The sequence below is a fragment of the Pinus tabuliformis genome, chromosome 2_2 (assembly GCF_031772625.1).
Source record: "Pinus tabuliformis cultivar Carrire ecotype Pingquan chromosome 2_2, CPIR1, whole genome shotgun sequence".
In the NCBI taxonomy this organism is placed as follows: Eukaryota; Viridiplantae; Streptophyta; class Pinopsida; order Pinales; family Pinaceae; genus Pinus; species Pinus tabuliformis.
Genome location: NC_142300.1, coordinates 37,352,161 through 37,370,159, shown reverse-complemented (window position 1 = coordinate 37,370,159; position 17,999 = coordinate 37,352,161).

Genomic DNA, 17,999 nt, shown 5'->3' with positions numbered 1-17,999 from the left:
TCCTACTCCTTTATACCCCATATTGGTAAGGAGTCTCATTCCAGTTCCTAAAATGGGTGCCTCGTTTCCAACATAAATAATTTCATGTGAAAATGAAACTGAAACTAAAGAACAATCAACAATGTTTACCTTAGCTGTCAACTCTGAAACATGTGATGATGGCTTCGCTACGCCCTCATTGCGCTTCAATTTTTCCAAGGTCTCTTTTGTGGCTCATAACTGAAGCTACAATCTCTGCTTGTCCTCTTTCTCTTCTCGTAGAAGTCTCCTCAATTTAGCATTCTCTTCTTGAAGGTTTTGACTGATCTCCTCATTTAAATGATGAGAAGACAATGATGAATAAGGATGTTCACTCGAGGGGGCATATGGAGAATTGTCCTTTGCTCTTTCTTTCTCTCATTTCTCTCTTTCCATCTTCTTCTGATAATCTTCATACATTATGTCTACCATTCTTGGAATCCTATAGAAGGCATTGTACATGTCAATGTCATCCTCCATATTCTTTATTATTAGATGTTAATCTTTCCCACTCGAAATTCACATCAGCTAGAAGACCGCTCTAATACCAAACTTTATCCGAATCTCTTCAGCTATCAGAATTATCCAAGATCTTTTACTTCTGTGATGCTAGCATAATTTCATTCAAGAGAGCATGAAAATACACATGTGCATACTGTAAAGAAGATGAAACATAACGATTACCATCAAATCAAGAACACAAAACACATTGATAATGGAGTTCACCAAGTGTATGTTACGTCTCTGAGCCCTTGTGTCAAGAGTGGGGATGCCACTTCATTAATGTTTCAAACGATGATGATGTACATGGTATGTTATTTTTAATTACAAGGATAAATACCCTCAACTAGAGCGACATGTCTCTCCATGAGACGTTCTCAGGAACTTCCACTCATATGGGAAAATTCCTTCAACAAGAGTGGCATATCTCTCCACGAGATGTTCTCCCTATAGGAACTCTCACTCAAATGGACATTCCTTCAGGATGAAAATATAATAAAATCTCACATGATGTGGCATACAACTGTCCCTCAACATAATGGTAATCATGGATCTCAACAAAAACGTCATCTCAGCAAATCAAAATAAAGCATGACATAACTACATCATATGCCTCCACTTTTGGGGATGGCCGAAAAATGAAAATCTTAGCTGCTGAAATGGACTGCACCACTGAATGTGTGGTGCGAAATTGTGTCAAACGACTGTAATCTTTACCCCTTTATAACACCATCAAATTTTGGACCCTCAGGAATCTTGAATATTCCCTCAAAGATTCCTTCCTGAAGATGGGCAAAAAATATGTTGCTCAGATGAAGATTTTGAGCACACCACTGTGCTCCTTGCGAAATTCTATGAAAATGACTATAAAGTTGGCATCATTCCACCTCAGTCAAAAATCATCCTCCAAGGGAATCTTTTAGATTCCACAAGGTTCTCAAAAGATTCGTTGCTGTTAGACACCTAAATTTATGCTTCTCCGATGGAGAGTATGCATGGTTTGACTCCCGGCAAGAAAATGTGCAAAAATTACTATAAGCTTGACAAATTCTTACACTAGCATCTCTAGCCCTCTAAGAGAATCTTTTTGGAATCTCGACATATTCTGTCATTCATGTTTCCAACCCTCCTGGACACTCAAGGTTCCACCGCTCCTCCACCATCAGTCTGATCAAATGAATTGATTGGATTATTAATAAGTTTCTGGGCATTGCTTCCAAAGGTGCACCCATTGGCGTGTTGGTGGCAAGCTACAATGGGGGACTAGTGATTACAAGGTCGAACCCCACGACATTCCAGAATTGGTGCATTGTGGCCTTTTCTTTCATAAACACGCGTATATAATTTAGCATTGGTGGTTAGAATTTTTTTTCATCGCAGTTTTTGCAGTAATCGATTGCAGTGTATGGAATGAGGTTGTCGGCAGTTAAGGTGTAATGATGTAAGGGTATGGCACATTACAATGGCGCGATTTGTGTTGGGTTGATCAACAGTTGAAACTTGGCGAATGTGGTATGAAACAATTACATTATATTTGACTTGGTGATTGGTGGTAACAAATTTCGGTGTTGCAATACAATGTATTCGATTATATATGATATTGTGAGATTGCCACGTTGGGCAGGGTTGGCGGGCTTGCTAGCTGTGGGTTCAATTCCCACCCGTTCGTTACATTGTAATATATATTTTTTTGTTATATATGTGGTTGGTTTGTTCGAAGGTTGGGTTGGTCCATTGGGGGTGGCCCGTCCATCTCAATTAAATATTTTTGTTATATCAAACTGTTGGGCCGTGGGGTAGCAGGGGTGGTGACCCACCACCCCTCTATTTTTTATTTATTTATTATTTTTTTAGCAAAAAATAGTCAAAATTAATCCTTCAGTTTTAAGGGTCACTAGGTAAATTAAATAGGCAACAAATTATCCCATTCCAGTGGTCGGATTCCATACGCCAGGTCCCTACCAAATTGTTGCCTCGTTAAGACTTCCACTTAGCAAGTTTGACTAGAACTTTGAACAACTATAACTTTAGCATACAAACTTGAATTTGAGTGTCATTCACATTGTTGGAATCAGGGAGGTTAGAGCCTAGATTTACCTTAGGCTGAAAGGTAGGATCCAGGGCCAACATCAAACCACGCTCAGCTTGGTAGCTAGCCCTACCAGGTCAGGAGAGGGCTCTCTCCAGGTCAATCTCAGCAAATAATGATCGATGAGGGCTTGAGATGACTGATAGAAACACTGATTTTAGGCTAGGTATAAGTGCAAGAGAGTTTGATTACATAAAATGAAGTTTTTGTTGGCTCAAATGGGAAAGCAGATTTTGGGTGCGGGGAATGAGGCTCAGCTTTGCAGAGATATCAATGGGGCAAGGTAGGCAACTAATTTTGAAACTTCAAATCGAATGAGGTGGAAGGATTAGACAGGTGAGGAGTTGAAGAAGGTGTTAGCACCTAGATTTACCTCAGGCTGAAAAGGTAGGATCCAGGGCCAACATCAAACCACGCTTAGCCTCGTAGCTAGCCCTACGAGGACAGGAGATGGCTCTCTCCGGGTCAATCTCAGCAAAAGGTAATTGATGGGGCTTGAGATGACTGAAATAAAAACTAATTTTAGGCTAGGTATTAAGTGCAATGATTTGATGTGATTTTTTGGGGGTTTTGTTGGAATCAAGGGAAAGGCAGATTTTGGGGTGCGGGGATTGAGGTTTAGTTCTGCAGAGATCTCGATGGGGCAAGGTAGGAAATCATTTTGGCACTTAATTTTTAGTGAGATTGAGAGAAAAGATAGGTGAGGTGTTGAAGAGGGCAAGGGCAATCAAGAATCCTCCCCAAACAGCTGAAAACATCAAACAAATAAAGCAAACTTCAAGTAGAGCATTGCACTTTCAATGAATTCTACTTACACTCTTGTTTGTTTAGTTCAGAAGAAATAAGATAGATGATGGCATACATAAACAAAATTCACAATTACAAAGAGAAGCACAGTACTAATACAAATTTCCACATGAATCCCAAAGAGTGCTGCAAATCCTGGTCTCAATTCCTTAGCCAAAACACTAAAAATGAATGTACAATGAAGCTCAAGCCTTTCTCAAGAGTCCAACCATGCTAATGACTGAAAAATAACATAATATAGAAAAACATAGCTCATCCTTGCCTCTAGGGGTCTAGCTCACAAGTTTAGGAGCTGATCCAACTGATTCTAAACTAGGAACTAGAAATTAGGCCATGAAACTGCCTGCCTCTATAAACTAGGGAACTGATTCATTCAGTTTCAAACAACTTTTTAATTGATGAATCTACCTTACCAAGTGAGAATTTGATATATTTACATCATGATCTATCAATACACATGAAATTACATCAAAAATTTTCCATTAAGGAAGTGAAGAAGTCAAACTGGCCAAAACTGGGCGAAAAACAGAGCAATACTTGGTCAAACTGTGAAAATTTCCTCTATGCGCCGCGCATGATTCTCAATGCGTAGCGCCTATTTGGACCCACTTTTGGAGGCCTTCCAGATGTCCAAATTGGGTGTAGGATAGCTCGTCGGAAAGGTATTTGAGTTTAATTTTCAACGCAAATGGAATTTGTCAATTTGGAGTTCATTTTTTCTTATCAAAAATTAAATCTCCTAAGACTGGTCAAAATGTGCCAAATGAGGCTGCCTCAAGGAAGAGTGCTGTTGCAGTCAACTTCTGAAGGTGTTCCTCAACTCAAAATTGAGCTCATGATAGCTCATTGGAAATATATTTGTGTATATTTATCATTTAACTCATCAAGCAAGTAATTTGGCGAACCAAGCTAGGAGAAAACTTGATTTTCCCAAGGTCACTTCAGAGGTGCATCAATTCTCCCAAGGCAACTGTATTTTTTACATTTCTCTAAAACCATGACACTTGTGTAAAACGTGAAGGAGGTTTTTCTTCCTTAGCCTATTTTGGACAAAAATTTCTCTTATTTTCCCCAAATTCATCTTTTATTTCTCAGAAACATCATTGGAGTAAAACCTATCCCGATGTGTGGAATAGGGGATTTGTCGAAATGAAGTGAAATGAAGTGGATAAGGGGCTTCTAAATTCTTGAGAAAATTTTGGGAAGTAGGGAGGGATTCTAGGAAGTAGGGGAAAGTGGAATTTAAAATATTGAGTGAGGGGAAGAGGTCCAAAAGGGCAAAACACAGGCCTAGTCTAGAAAATTGCCAAGTTGTAGCAAGAAACTAGGGTTTGTGCGAAAATGAGGAATTTGGGGGATCTCAGTTATGGAAGTGTTTAATAAGGTACATTAAGGATAGGGGAAGGTGTATGAACATCAGTATAGAAGTTTTGCTGATGATTTGACCATCCAAGAGAAATTGCCTTCAAAACCCTAGGAGAGGGAAATGAACCTTACCTAGGCACAACGGAAGCATGCGCAAGGTGTAAAATGACTCATCGGAACCTGACATGATGATGACAACCCTCTGAATGATGGTATGCTCAGTTGATTGGTGACATGGACCGACATTTGGAAAACTTTGAAAGGAGTAAAAGCAAACCCTAGACCTAATATCTAGTGACCAAATTTTACTTGAAGACTCACTGAAATGACAAAATTTGACCTTGCCACCTTAAAATCACTTTGTAAGAGCATGTTTGATCACTAGAGGAAGGCTGCAAATACTGACACTAACATTGGCTCCAATGGGGATGGTAGCTCCTTGGAGGTTCCAAGAACTATAGATCTTTGGAACGCAGATAGTGCCTTTGTCCATTGGGCAATGGAGTCAAAAACTCAAGCTGAAATGCATGACTGAAAACTGATGACTTGATGACACAAACTGACTCTCACTCAACTAAAAACTGACTTGATACTTAAACACAACCGACAAACTAGAAATGATGCTCAAAATGGAGCTTATTTAATACAACCTACTCTAGTTGTTCCATTCATCACCTGATCAAGTGAAATGAAACAACCAATGCAACCAAATAAGTATTCCGGCGGATGTTTGAATTCTCTGCAAGTGCTCAATTATGAAAAATAGGAGAGAACTACTGAAAGGCAACTCCCATGAAAACTTGTGAACAGATCCGTTGAATACTATGGATTCTCTATCTGACTCCAAAAACACTGCATAAGGATCTTGAAATTCATGCACACTGGGACTTAGCTCATCCAATGGATTACTTCTCTTTTCCTCATACCGTGAATGCAAACTTTGATCTGAGATTTGTGACGAGACTCTTGCTAAAAATGACAAAAAAACCAACTGCCTGGTCAAGTTTATATCAGTACACGTTTCAGGCTCACACGTAGTCAATGGAGAAGGAATTTGATTGCAAACCTCATCCAAAACATCAGCGATTGGATCATGAAAAAATCGAAAAGACTGCTGCAACCCATTTTCTATTGGTTCTGATGAGATTACATGATTTCCTATAGGTTGCTCATTTGAAGATATACTATGCAATTTACCCTTCAAAAACTGAAATGATTCAAAACAGAAAGGTACAGAATCATCTTGTATCATTTGATCATATGTGCCAGCTTTCATGTCTTCATTTGTAACTTGAAAATCAATGGCATTCAGGGGCTGCAAATCTGGATATGAGAAGTCTTGAACAAGGTTTTCATTATCCTCAAGATGATCCAGATCAAAACTTTTCGACAATTGATCTCTGATAGCACGAATGTTGTCTCTGATGAACTGAAATGAAGCAAGAAAAAAAGGCAAAGATCCTTCAATTACTTCAAAATTTGCTGCAATTCCCACGTCACTATCATAGCTGATATGCATCAACTGATCACTATATTTGAGCTGCTGAAAGTGAACTTCTTCCTCCCACAAACTAGCTGCTGATTTGTCTGCAAGATTAGCTTTTGTTTGGAGAACATAATCATCGTCATACTGATCAAAATGAGGCAGATCATCAGTATAAAAGACATCATCAAGCATACATGTCATATCAACAGATCTCTCTTCTCCAAGATGATCTACAAAAAAATCATTATCAGATCTATGACAACTGGGATAAGAAACAAAATGTTTTGGATCAACAACTTGTTCTTCTTCAATCAGTGAGCCATGGGCTTGAACATCATACTCATTCCTTGTGGTGATCCTTTGCATTATCTCTTCCACTGCACTTACCAAAATTTCAAGCTTTACCTCTAGATATCTCGATTCCTCCGGATCTATGTTTTTCATCTTTTTTCCCTTAAGCTTTGCCCTTCTGATCAGCAAATGAGCCTCTACATCTACTGCATTGTTCTGCATCTCTTCAAGTGTTGCAAGATTTCTTTCTCTCAGCTGAAACTCCATTTCCGGATCAAGGGCACCCAGGTAGTTCAAGAGAGCAGATCCAAGAGGAGGTCTTATATTAACTAGCATTGAAAAATAGACTTTGTTAAACCTGGCAGAAAATTGTTGTACTGTCTCCCCTGGCAATCTTTTCAACTAGTTATACTCTTCTATAATTAAGAAAGGGTTTTGTCTTACCACCCACCTGTCAAGGAAAACTTTGACGAACTACTGGAAATCTGAGATGCTCGCATTAGGCAGGGTTTTGAACCAACTCTTGACTTTGCCTTGCAAAGAAAGAGAAAAAAGCCTAATTCTGACATCCTCTTCATCAACTTCAAAAAGGTCAAGGAAAGACTCAAAATTCAGTAGATGTCTCTCAGCAGTGATGTTGTCGCTTTCACTATCAAATATTGGTAGATCATGATTTTTAGGGAAAGCATGGGATATAGGAGGTAAAATCAGAGGCTTATATCGATCTGGAATTTTACAATGTATAGGGGTATGTGCAAATGCTGCAGAATTAGTCTTGGTCTCTTGGGGCTCATTAATTTGAAGACGGTCATCACAAGATTCAGAAGAAGGCTCTTGATCAAACTCAAAGGCATGCAAATCTTTGGTATTTACAATCTTCAAGGGGAAGGAAACAAATGCAGGCTGAAGATCTTTTCTCAAATACAATATACTTTCCAAAGCCTTCTTGACATTCTTGGGAAAAGAGAAGAAATAATTTATGACAAAGAACAAAATTTCTTGGATGAAATTCCAACTTGAATACCTAATTTGTCCATATTTTCCTTTCATGTTTCTGCTGGTTAGGATCATCCTCCAATGGAGTCCTTGGATCTGATCTCAAAAATGATTTGGAACCGCCAGGTGAATGATTTCAGCCTTTCCGGTGTCTGATTGTTGTCCACCATCAACAATCAGATCTAACTTGATTCATGTACTGGGGCAATTTGCAGGTTAGATATTCCGTTTATAAGACTAGACCAGAGATTGATTGAAGTAGCTTTTATCTACTTGCGCTAATGCAAAGCAAAAGCATTTCGAAGGCTACCTGGCTAATCTTCAGGCTCCGTTTGTAGTTTATAAAATGAAGAACACTAACAAACAAACAAGCTCTTCCCCAGTATGGTCGCCACTATGTTAGCACCTTGATTTACCTCAGGCTGAAAAGGTAGGATCCAGGGCTAACATCAAACCACGCTCAACATCGTAGCTAGCCCTACGAGGACAGGAGAGGGCTCTCTTCGGGTCAATCTTAGCAAAAGGTAATCGATGGGGCTTGAGATGAATGAAATAAAAACTAATTTTAGGCTAGGTATTAAGTGCAAGGATTTGATGTGATTTTTTGGGGGTTTTGTTGGAATCAAGGGAAAGGAAGATTTTGGGGTGCGGGGATTGAGGCTTAGTTCTGCAGAGATCTCGATGGGGCAAGGTAGGCAATCGTTTTGGAACTTAAATTTTAGTGAGATGGAGGGAAAATACAGGTGAGGTGTTGAAGAGGGCAAGGGCAATCAAGAATCCTCCCCAAACAGCTGAAAACATCAAACAACTAAAGCAAACTTCAAGTAGAGCATTGCACTTTCAATGAATTCTACTTACACTCTTGTTTGTTTAGTTCAAAAGAAATAAGATAGATGATGGCATACATAAAAAAAATTCACAATTACAAAGAGAAGCACAGTACCAATACAATGAATCCCAAAGAGTGCTGCAAATCCTGGTCTCAATTCCTTAGCCAAAATACTGAAAATGAATGTACAATGAAGCTCAAGGCTTTCTCAAGAGTCCAACCATGCTAACGACTGAAAAATAACATAATATAGAGAAACATAGCTCATCCTTGCCTCTAGGGGTCGAGTTCACAAGTTTAGGAGCTGATCCAACTGATTCTAAACTAGGAACTAGAAATTAGGCCATGAAACAGCTTGCCTCTATAAACTAGGGAACTGATTCATTAAGTTTCAAACAACATTTTAAATGATGAATCTACCTTACCAAGTGAGAATTTGACATATTTACATCATGATCTATCAATACACATGAAATTAAATAAAAAATTTTCCATTAAGGAAGTGAAGAAGTCAAACTGGCCAAAACTGGGCGAAAGACAGAGCAATACTTGGTCAAACTGGCCAAATTTCCTCTATGCGCTGCGCTTGATTCTCTATGCATAGCGCCTATTTGGACCCACTTTTGGAGGCCTTACCGATGTCCAAATTGGGGAAGGATAGCTGGTTGGAAAGGTATTTGAGTCTACTTCCCAACCCAGCTGGAATTTTTCAATTTGGAGTTCATTTGCCCTATCAAAAATCAAATCTCCTAAGACTGATCAAAATGTGCCAAATGAGGTTGCCTCAAGGAAGAGTGTTGTTGCAGTCAACTTTTGAAGGTGTTCCTCGACTCACAATTGAGCTCATGATATCTCATTGGAAATATATTTGTGTCTAGTTATCATTTGACTCATCAAACAAGTCATTTGGCCAACCAAGCTAGGAGAAAATGTGATTTTCCCAAGGTCACTTCAGAGGTGCATCAATTCTCCCGAGGAAACTGTATTTTTGACATTTCTCTAAAACCATGAAACCTGTGTAAAAAGTGAAGGATTTTTTTCTTCCTTGGACTATTTTGGACAAAAGCCTCTCTCAATTTTCCCAAATTCATCTTTTATTGCTCAGAAACATCATTTGAGTAAAACCTATCCCGATGTGTGGAACAGGGGATTTGTCGAAATGAAGTGAAATGAAGTGGATAAGGGGCTTCTAAATTATTGAGAAAAATTTGGGAAGTAGGGAGGGATGTTAGGCAGTAGGATAAAGTGGAATTTCAAATATTGAGTGAGGGGAAGAGGTCCAAAAGTGCAAAACACAGGCCTAGCCTAGAAAATTGCGAAGTTGTAGCAAGAAACTAGGGTTTGTGCGAAAATGAGGAATTTGGGGGATCTCAATGATGGGAAGTATTTAATAAGGTACATTAAGGATAGGGGAAGGTGTATGAACATTAGGATACAAGTTTTGTTGAAGATTTTACCATCTAAGAGAAATTGCCTTCAAAACCCTAGGAGAGGGAAATGAGCCTTACCTAGGCGCAACTAAAGCATGAAAAAGGTGTAAAATGACTCATTGGAACCTGACATGATGATGACAACCCTCTAAATGATGGTACACTCAGCTGAATGGTGACATGGAATTCATTTGGACAACTTTGAAAGGAGTAAAAGAAAACCCTAGACCTAATACCTAGTGACCAAATTTTACTTGAAGACTCACTGAAATGACAAAATTTGACCTTGACACCTTAAAATCACTTTGTAAGAGCATGTTTGATCACTGGAGGAAGGCTACAAAGACTGAAACTAATAGAGGGCAAGAGAAACCATGGATCCTCTCCAAATAGCTGAGAACATCAAGAAACTAAAGGAAACTTCAAGTAGAGCACTGCAATTTCAATGGATTCTACTTACACTCTTGTTTGTTTAGTTAAGAAGAAACAAGATAGAGAATGGCATACATGACATATAAGAAAATTCACAATTACAAAGAAAAGCACTGTACCAAGACAAATTGCCACATGAATCCCAAAGAGTGTTGCAAACCCTGGTCTCAATTCCTTAGCCAAATGCTGAAATGAAATGTACAATGAAGCTCAAGGCTTTCTCAAGAGTCCAACCATGCTAATGACTGAAAAAAACATAAGATATAGGAAAACAACAACTCATCCTATCCTCCAGGGGTCAATCTCATGAGTTTAGGAGCTGTTCCAACTAATTCTAAACTGATAACTATAAATTAAGCCTCTAAAAACTAGGGAACTGATTCATTTAGTTGCAAACTAACTTTTTATGGATGAATCTACCTCCATGAGTGAAAATTTGACATGATTACATCAAGATCCATCAATTTACATTAAATTACATCATAAGTTTGACATTAAGAAAGAGAAAAGTCAAACTATCAAGGAACTAGGCGAAAAATAGAGCATTCCTGGTCAAACTAGGCCAAATTTACTCTATGCGCCACACGTGATTCTCTATGCGTAGCGCCTGTTTGGAGCCACTTGTGAAGGCCTTCCTGGTGTCCAAATTATCTCCAAGTGTGCTTGTTGGAAAAGCCTACCTGTCTACTTTCCAAACCAAGTAGAATTTTCCAATTTAGCCTCCATTTGCCCCTCCAAAATTTAGTTCTCCCAACACTGCTTCTTGTGTGTCAAAATAGGGGCACTAAGGTCATTTTTTGAGTGTTTTTGACCTTTTTGAGGGCTCAAAACCTGTCAAAGTTTCTTGTCCATTTGTGAGCATGCATATTTTTCAATGAAAAATCAAAATATGTTGAGTTTTCCTCAAAATTAGGTCCCCATCAAAAGCGAGCGCCGGGTGGCACGACGCGTTGGGAAGAAAAGTCTGTTTTTTAAGGCAAAAATTCCAAGATTGCAAAAATAGTCCCAATTTTTTTGGAATTTGGGATGAGTCTTCTACATCAAGCATTGTGTTGGGCCAAGGAAGCCTCATCCAATATTTGAAGTCTATCATGCTCCTTTCACCTCTTTGATGCCCTTTTCAATTTTTCCTTTAGACTCTTGATTCTCGCCTTGCAGACTTTGTTTCTCGCCATGTAATGATATGCCATATGTCTCAACAATGTCTTCTCCTTGTTGGCCTTCCTCCATAGGTGAGTCACTGTGCGTCTCCTCTTCATGATCATATGAGGGATCAGGCTCGATCTCTGCTAGTGGGTGAACTATTTTGATGAGAAATAGGTGATTTATGATGTGTTTTGACTTCTGCTACCAAAGGAAAAAGTGATATGAGGGACTATGGAGGGAGGAAACAGTGAGGGATTTAGGGACTGTTGGGACAGGTTTTATTTAGGGAAATAGGGGATTATGGAACAATTTAGGAATTTTGGGTATAGCACTAGGTTTTGGGGATTATATTTTGGATTTGGGAAATGGGAATTGGGGATATGGGATTAGTGAATTTAGGGATATACGAGTTTAGGGAATAGGGAAATGAGGAAAAATGGAGTGAGGGAGTAGAAAGGTGAGGGAATAACTTGGCAGCCAAATAATTGATACAAACCCTAGCACTATTTTCTTTAGAGAGAGAGGTAGGGTTTGGTTTTCTTAGACAACCACCATAAGAAAACCACCATCAAACAAGCACCAAAATTGGATGAAAAGAAGTGATTAGAGGCTCAACCTACTTGCACAAATGATGATCCAAGCATATTGGGCGATTTGGAATGAATTCGTTAAGATTTCGGGATTGCCGGCTGTATGCATCGTGCATCAAACCAAACACACCATGCCGGTTATGTGCGCCATGCCCATGTGATTTAGCATTGAAAATCGCAGCCCAATGCGCCATGCCAGTTATGTGCGCCGCGCCACCTACTCAGTGCGTCGCACCACCAAACCCAATGCATTGCACTTTTTGCAGGAGACTTTTGGAGGCTTTCTTGGTGTCCAAATTGGGCGCGGGATAGCTCATTGGAAAGGTTATTGAGTATAATTTCCAGACCAACTTGAATTTTTCAATTTGGAGTTCATTTTTCCTGTCAAAAATCAGATCTTCCAATACTGGTCAAAATGTGCCAAATGAGGCTGCCTCAAGGCAGAGTGCTGTTGCAGTCAACTTCTGAACGTCTTGCTCAACTCGAAATTGAACTCATGATAGCTAGTTGGAAACATTTTTGTGTCTAGTTATCATTTGACTCATCAAGAAAGTCCTTTGGCCAACCAAGCTAGGAGAAAAGTGATTTTCCCAAGGTCACTTTAGAGGTGCATCAATTCTCTCGAGGAAACTGTATTTTTGGCATTTCTATAAATCCATGACACCTATGTGAAAGGTGAAGGAGGCTTTTCTTTCTTGGCCTATTTTGGACAAAAGCCTCTCTCAGGTTTCCAAAATTCATCTTTTCTTGCTTAGAAACATCATTGAAGTAAAACCTATCCCGATGTGTGGAATAGGGGATTTGTCGAAATGAAGCGAAATGAAGGGGATAAGGGGCTTCTAAATTCTTAAGAAAATTTTGGGAAGTAGGGAGGGATGTTAGAAAGTAGGGGAAAGTGGAATTTCAAATATTGAGTGAGGGGAAGAGGTCCAAAAGGGAAAAACACAGGCCTAGTCTAGAAAATTGCCAAGTTGCAGCAAGAAACTAGGGTTTGTGCGAAAATGAGGAATTTGAGGGATCTCAGTGATGGGAAGTGTTTAATAAGGTACATTAAGGATAGGAGAAGGTGTATGAACATCAGGATAAAATTTTTGCTGATGATTTGACCATCCAAGAGAAATTACCTTCAAAACCCTAAGAGAGGGAAATGAACCTTACCTAGGCACAACTGAAGCATGAACAAGGTGTAAAATGACCCGTTGGAACTTGACATGACAATGAAAACCCTCTGAATGATAGTACACTAAGCTAAATGGTGACATGGGCCGACATTTGGACAACTTTGAAAGGAGTAAAAGCAAACCCTAGACCTAATACCTAATGACCAAATTTTGCTTGAAGACTCACTGAAATAACAAAATTTGACCTTGACACCTTAAAATTACTTTGAAAGAGAATTTTTGATCACTGGAGGAAGGCTGCAAAGACTAAAAATAACATTGGCTCCAATGGGGATGGTAGCTCCTTGGAGGTGGAAGAACGGTAGATCTTTGCGAGAACAGACAAGTGCCTTCATCCATTAGGCAATGGAGTCAAAAACTCAAGCTGAAATGCATGACTGAAAACTGTCGACTTGATAACAAAAACTGACTCTCACTCAACTAAAAACTGAATCAATACTTAAACACAACCGACAAACTGGAAATGATGCTCAAAGTAGAGCTTATTCATCAAAACCTACTCTAACAATTTCATTCATCACCTGAGCAAGTGAAATGAAACAACCAATGCAACCAAGTAAGTATTCCAACTGCTGTTTGAATTCTCCGCAAGTGCTTGCTCATGAACAACAAGAGAGAACTATTGAAAGGCAACTCCCATGAAAACTTGGAAACAGATCCGTTGAATGATATGGATTTTCTATCTGCCTCCAAAAACACTACATAAGGATCTCGAAATTCATGCACACTGTGACTTAGCTCATCCAATGGATTACTTCTCTTTTCCTCATACCATGAATGCAAACTTTGATTTGAGCTTTGTGATGAGACTCCTATTGAAAATGACAAAGAAACTGGCTGCCGGATCAAGTTTGTATCAATACATTTGTCAAGCTTACATGTAGTCAATGGAGAAGGACTTTGGCTGCAGACATGATCCAACACATCAACTATTGTATCATGAAAAACTCGAAAATACTGCCACAACCCATTTTCTATTGGCTCCGATGAGATTCCATGATTTCCTACAGGGTACTCATTTGAAGAGATACTATGCAATTTACCCTTCAAAAACTGAAATGATTCGAAACAAAAAGGTACATAATCATCTTGCATCATCTGATCATATGTGCCAGCTTCTAAGTCTTCATCTGTAACTTGAAAATCAATGGAATTCGGGGGCTGCAATGCTGAATATGAAAAGTCTTGAACAAGGTTTTCATTGTCCTCAAGATAGTCCAAATCAAGACTTGTTGACAGTTGATTTCTGATTGCATGAATGTTGTCTCTGATGAACTGAAACGAAGCAAAAAAAAAGGAAAAGATCCTTCACTTACTTCAAAATTTGCTACACTTTCCTCATCACTATCATAGCTGATATGCATCGGCTGAACATTGTATTCAAGCTGTTGAAAGTGAACTTCTTCCTCCCACAAACTAGCTGCTGATTTGTCTACAAGATTAGCTTATATTTGGAGAACATAATCGTCATCATATTGGTCAAACTGAGACAAATCATCAGTATAAAACACATCATCAAGCATACATGTCATATCAACATTTCTCTCTTCTCCAAGATGATCTACAAAACAATCATGATTAGATCTATGACAATTCGGGTAAGAAAGAAGATGTTTTGGATCAACAACTTGTTCTTCTTCAATAAGCGAGCCATGGGCTTGAACATTATACTCATTCCTTGTGGTGATCCTTTGCATCATCTCTTCCACTGCACTTGCCAAAATGTGAAGCTTTACCTCTAGAGATCTCGATTCCTCCGGATCTATGTTTTTCATCTCTTCTTCCTTCAACTTTGCCCTTCGAATCAGCAAATGAGCCTCTACATCTACTGAACTTTTCTAAATCTGTTCAAGTGTTGCAAGATTCCTTTCTCTCAGTTGAAACTCCATTTCTGGATCAAAGGCACCCGGGTAGTGCAAGAGAGCGGATCCAAGAGGAGGTCTTATATTAATCGGCATCGAATAATAAACTTAATTAAATCTAGCAGAAAATTGTTGTACTGTCTCCCCTGACAATCTTTTTAGTTGGTTATACTCTTCTATAATCAAGAAAGGGTTTTGTCTGATCATCCACCTATCGAGGAAAACTTTGACGAACTGCTGGAAATTTGAGATGCTCGCATCAGGCAGGGTTTTGAACCAACTCTTCACTTTGCCTTGCAAAGAAAGAGCAAAAAGCCTAATATTGACATCTTCTTCATCAACTTCAAAAAGGTTAAGAAAAGACTCAAAATTCAATACATGTCTCTCAGCAGTGATATTGTCGTGTTCACCATCAAATCTTGGTAGATATAGATCATGATTTTTAGGGAAAACATGGAATATAGGAGGTAAAATCAGAGGCTTGTATCGATCTGGAATTTTACAAGGTGTATAAGTATACACAAAAGCTGTAGAATCAGTCTTGGTCTCATTAGGCTTATCAGTTTGAAGATGGTCATCACAAGATTCAGAAAAAGGGTCTTGATCAAGCTCAAAGGCATGCAAATCTTTGGTATTCACAATCTTCAAAGGGAAGGAATCAAATGCAGGTTGAGGGTCTTTTCTCATATACAATATACTTTGCAAATTCTTCTTTACATTCTCGAGAAAAGAGAAGAAATAATTTAGAACAAAGAACAAAATGTATTGGATGATTTCCAACTTGAATACCGGATGTTTCCATATTGTCCTTTCATGTTTTTGCTGGTCAGGTTCATCCTCTAGTGGAGTCCTTGGATCTGATCTCGAAACTAATTTGGAATCGCCAGGTGAATGATTTCAGCCTTTCCAGTGTCTGATCATTGTCCACCATCAACAATCAGATCTGAACTTGATACATGTTACTGGGGAAATTTGCAAGTCAGATGTTTAGCTTATAAGACTAGACCGGAGATTGACTGAAGCATCTTTTATCTACTTGCGCTAATGCAATTCAAAAGCGTTTCGAAGGCTACCTGGCTAACTTCAGGCTCCGTCTGTAGTCTACAAAGCCAAAAAATGAAAATAACTTTCTTCCCCAGTGGAGTCGCCATTATGTTAGTGCCTAGATTTACCTTAGGCTGAAAAGGTAGGATCCAGGGCCAACATCAAACCACACTCAGCCTAGTAGCTAGCCCTACCAGGTCAGGAGAGGGCTCTCTCCAGGTCAATCTCAGCAAATAATGATCAATGAGGGCTTGAGATGACTGATAGAAACACTGATTTTAGGTTAGGTATAAGTGCAAGAGAGTTTGATTACGTAAAATGAAGTTTTCACTAGCTTAAATGGGAAAGCAGATTTTGGGTGTGGGGAATGAGGCTAAGCTTTGCAGAGATCTCAATGGGGCAAGGTAGGCAACTGAATTTGGCACTTCAAATCAAATGAGGTGGAAGGATTAGACAGGTGAGGAGTTGAAGAGGGCAAGAGAAACCATGGATCCTCTCCAAACAACTGAGAATATTAAGAAACTAAAACAAACTTCAAGTAGATCACTGCAATTTCAATGGATTCTACTTACACTCTTGTTTGTTTAGTTAAGAAGAAACAAGATAGAGAATCGCATACATGACATATAAGAAAATTCACAATTACAAAGAAAAGAACTGTACCAAGACAAATTGCCACATGAATCCCAAAGAGTGCTGCAAAACCCTGGTCTCAATTCCTTAGCCAAATGCTGAAATGAAATGTACAATGAAGCTCAAGGCTTTCTCAAGAGTCCAACCATGCTAATGACTGAAAAAACATAAGATATAGGAAAAAAAAAACTCATCCTAGCCTCCAGGGGTCGAGCTCATGAGTTTAGGAGCTGTTCCAACTAATTCTAAACTGAGAACTATAAATTAGGCAGTGGAGCAGCATGCCTCTAAAAACTAGGGAACTAATTCATTCAGTTGCAAACTAACCTTTTATGGATGAATCTACTTCCATGAGTGAAAATTTGACATAATTATATCACGATCCATCAATTTATGATGAATTACACCATAATTTTGACATTAAGAAAGAGAAAATTCAAACTGTTAAGGAACTAGGCGAAAAACAGAGCATTCCTGGTCAAACTTGGCCAAATTTCCTCTATGCGCCGCACCTGATTCTCTATGTGTGGCGTCTATTTGGAGCCACTTTTGAAGGCCTTCCTAGTGTATAAATTCACTCCAAGTGTGCCTGTTCGAAAGGTATGCCTGTCTACTTTCCAACCCAAGTGGAATTTTCCAATTTTGCCTCCATTTGCCCCTTCAAAATTTAGTTCTCCCAACACTACTTTCTGTGTGTCAAAATAGGGGTAGTAAGGTCATTTTTTTGAGTGTTTTTGACCTTTTGAGGGCTCAAAACCTGTCAAAATTTCTTGTCCATTTGTGAGCATGCATATTTTTCCATGCAAAATCCAAATATGTTGAGTTTTCCTCAAAATGAGGTCCCCATCAAAAGCGAGAGCCAGGTGGCGCGACGCGTTGGGCAGAAAAGTTTGTTTTTTAAGGCAAAAATTCCAAGATTGCAATAAGTGTCCCAAATTTTTTGGAATTTGGGATAAGTCTTCTCCATCAAGCATTGTGTTGGGCCAAGGAAGCCTCAGCCAATATTTGAAGTCTATCATGCTCCTTTCGCCCCTTTGATGCCCTTTTCAATTTTGCCTTTGGACTCCTAATTCTCGTCTTACAGACTTTGTTTCTCTCCATGTAATGATATGCCATATGTCTCAACAATGTCTTCTCCTTGTTGGCCTTCATTTGTAGGTGAGTCACTGAGTGTCTCCTCTTCATGATCATATGAGAGATCAGACTCCATCTCTGCTAGTGGGTGAACTATTTTGATGAGAAATACGTGATTTATGATTTGTTTTGACTTCTGCTACCAAGGGAAAAAGTGATATCAGG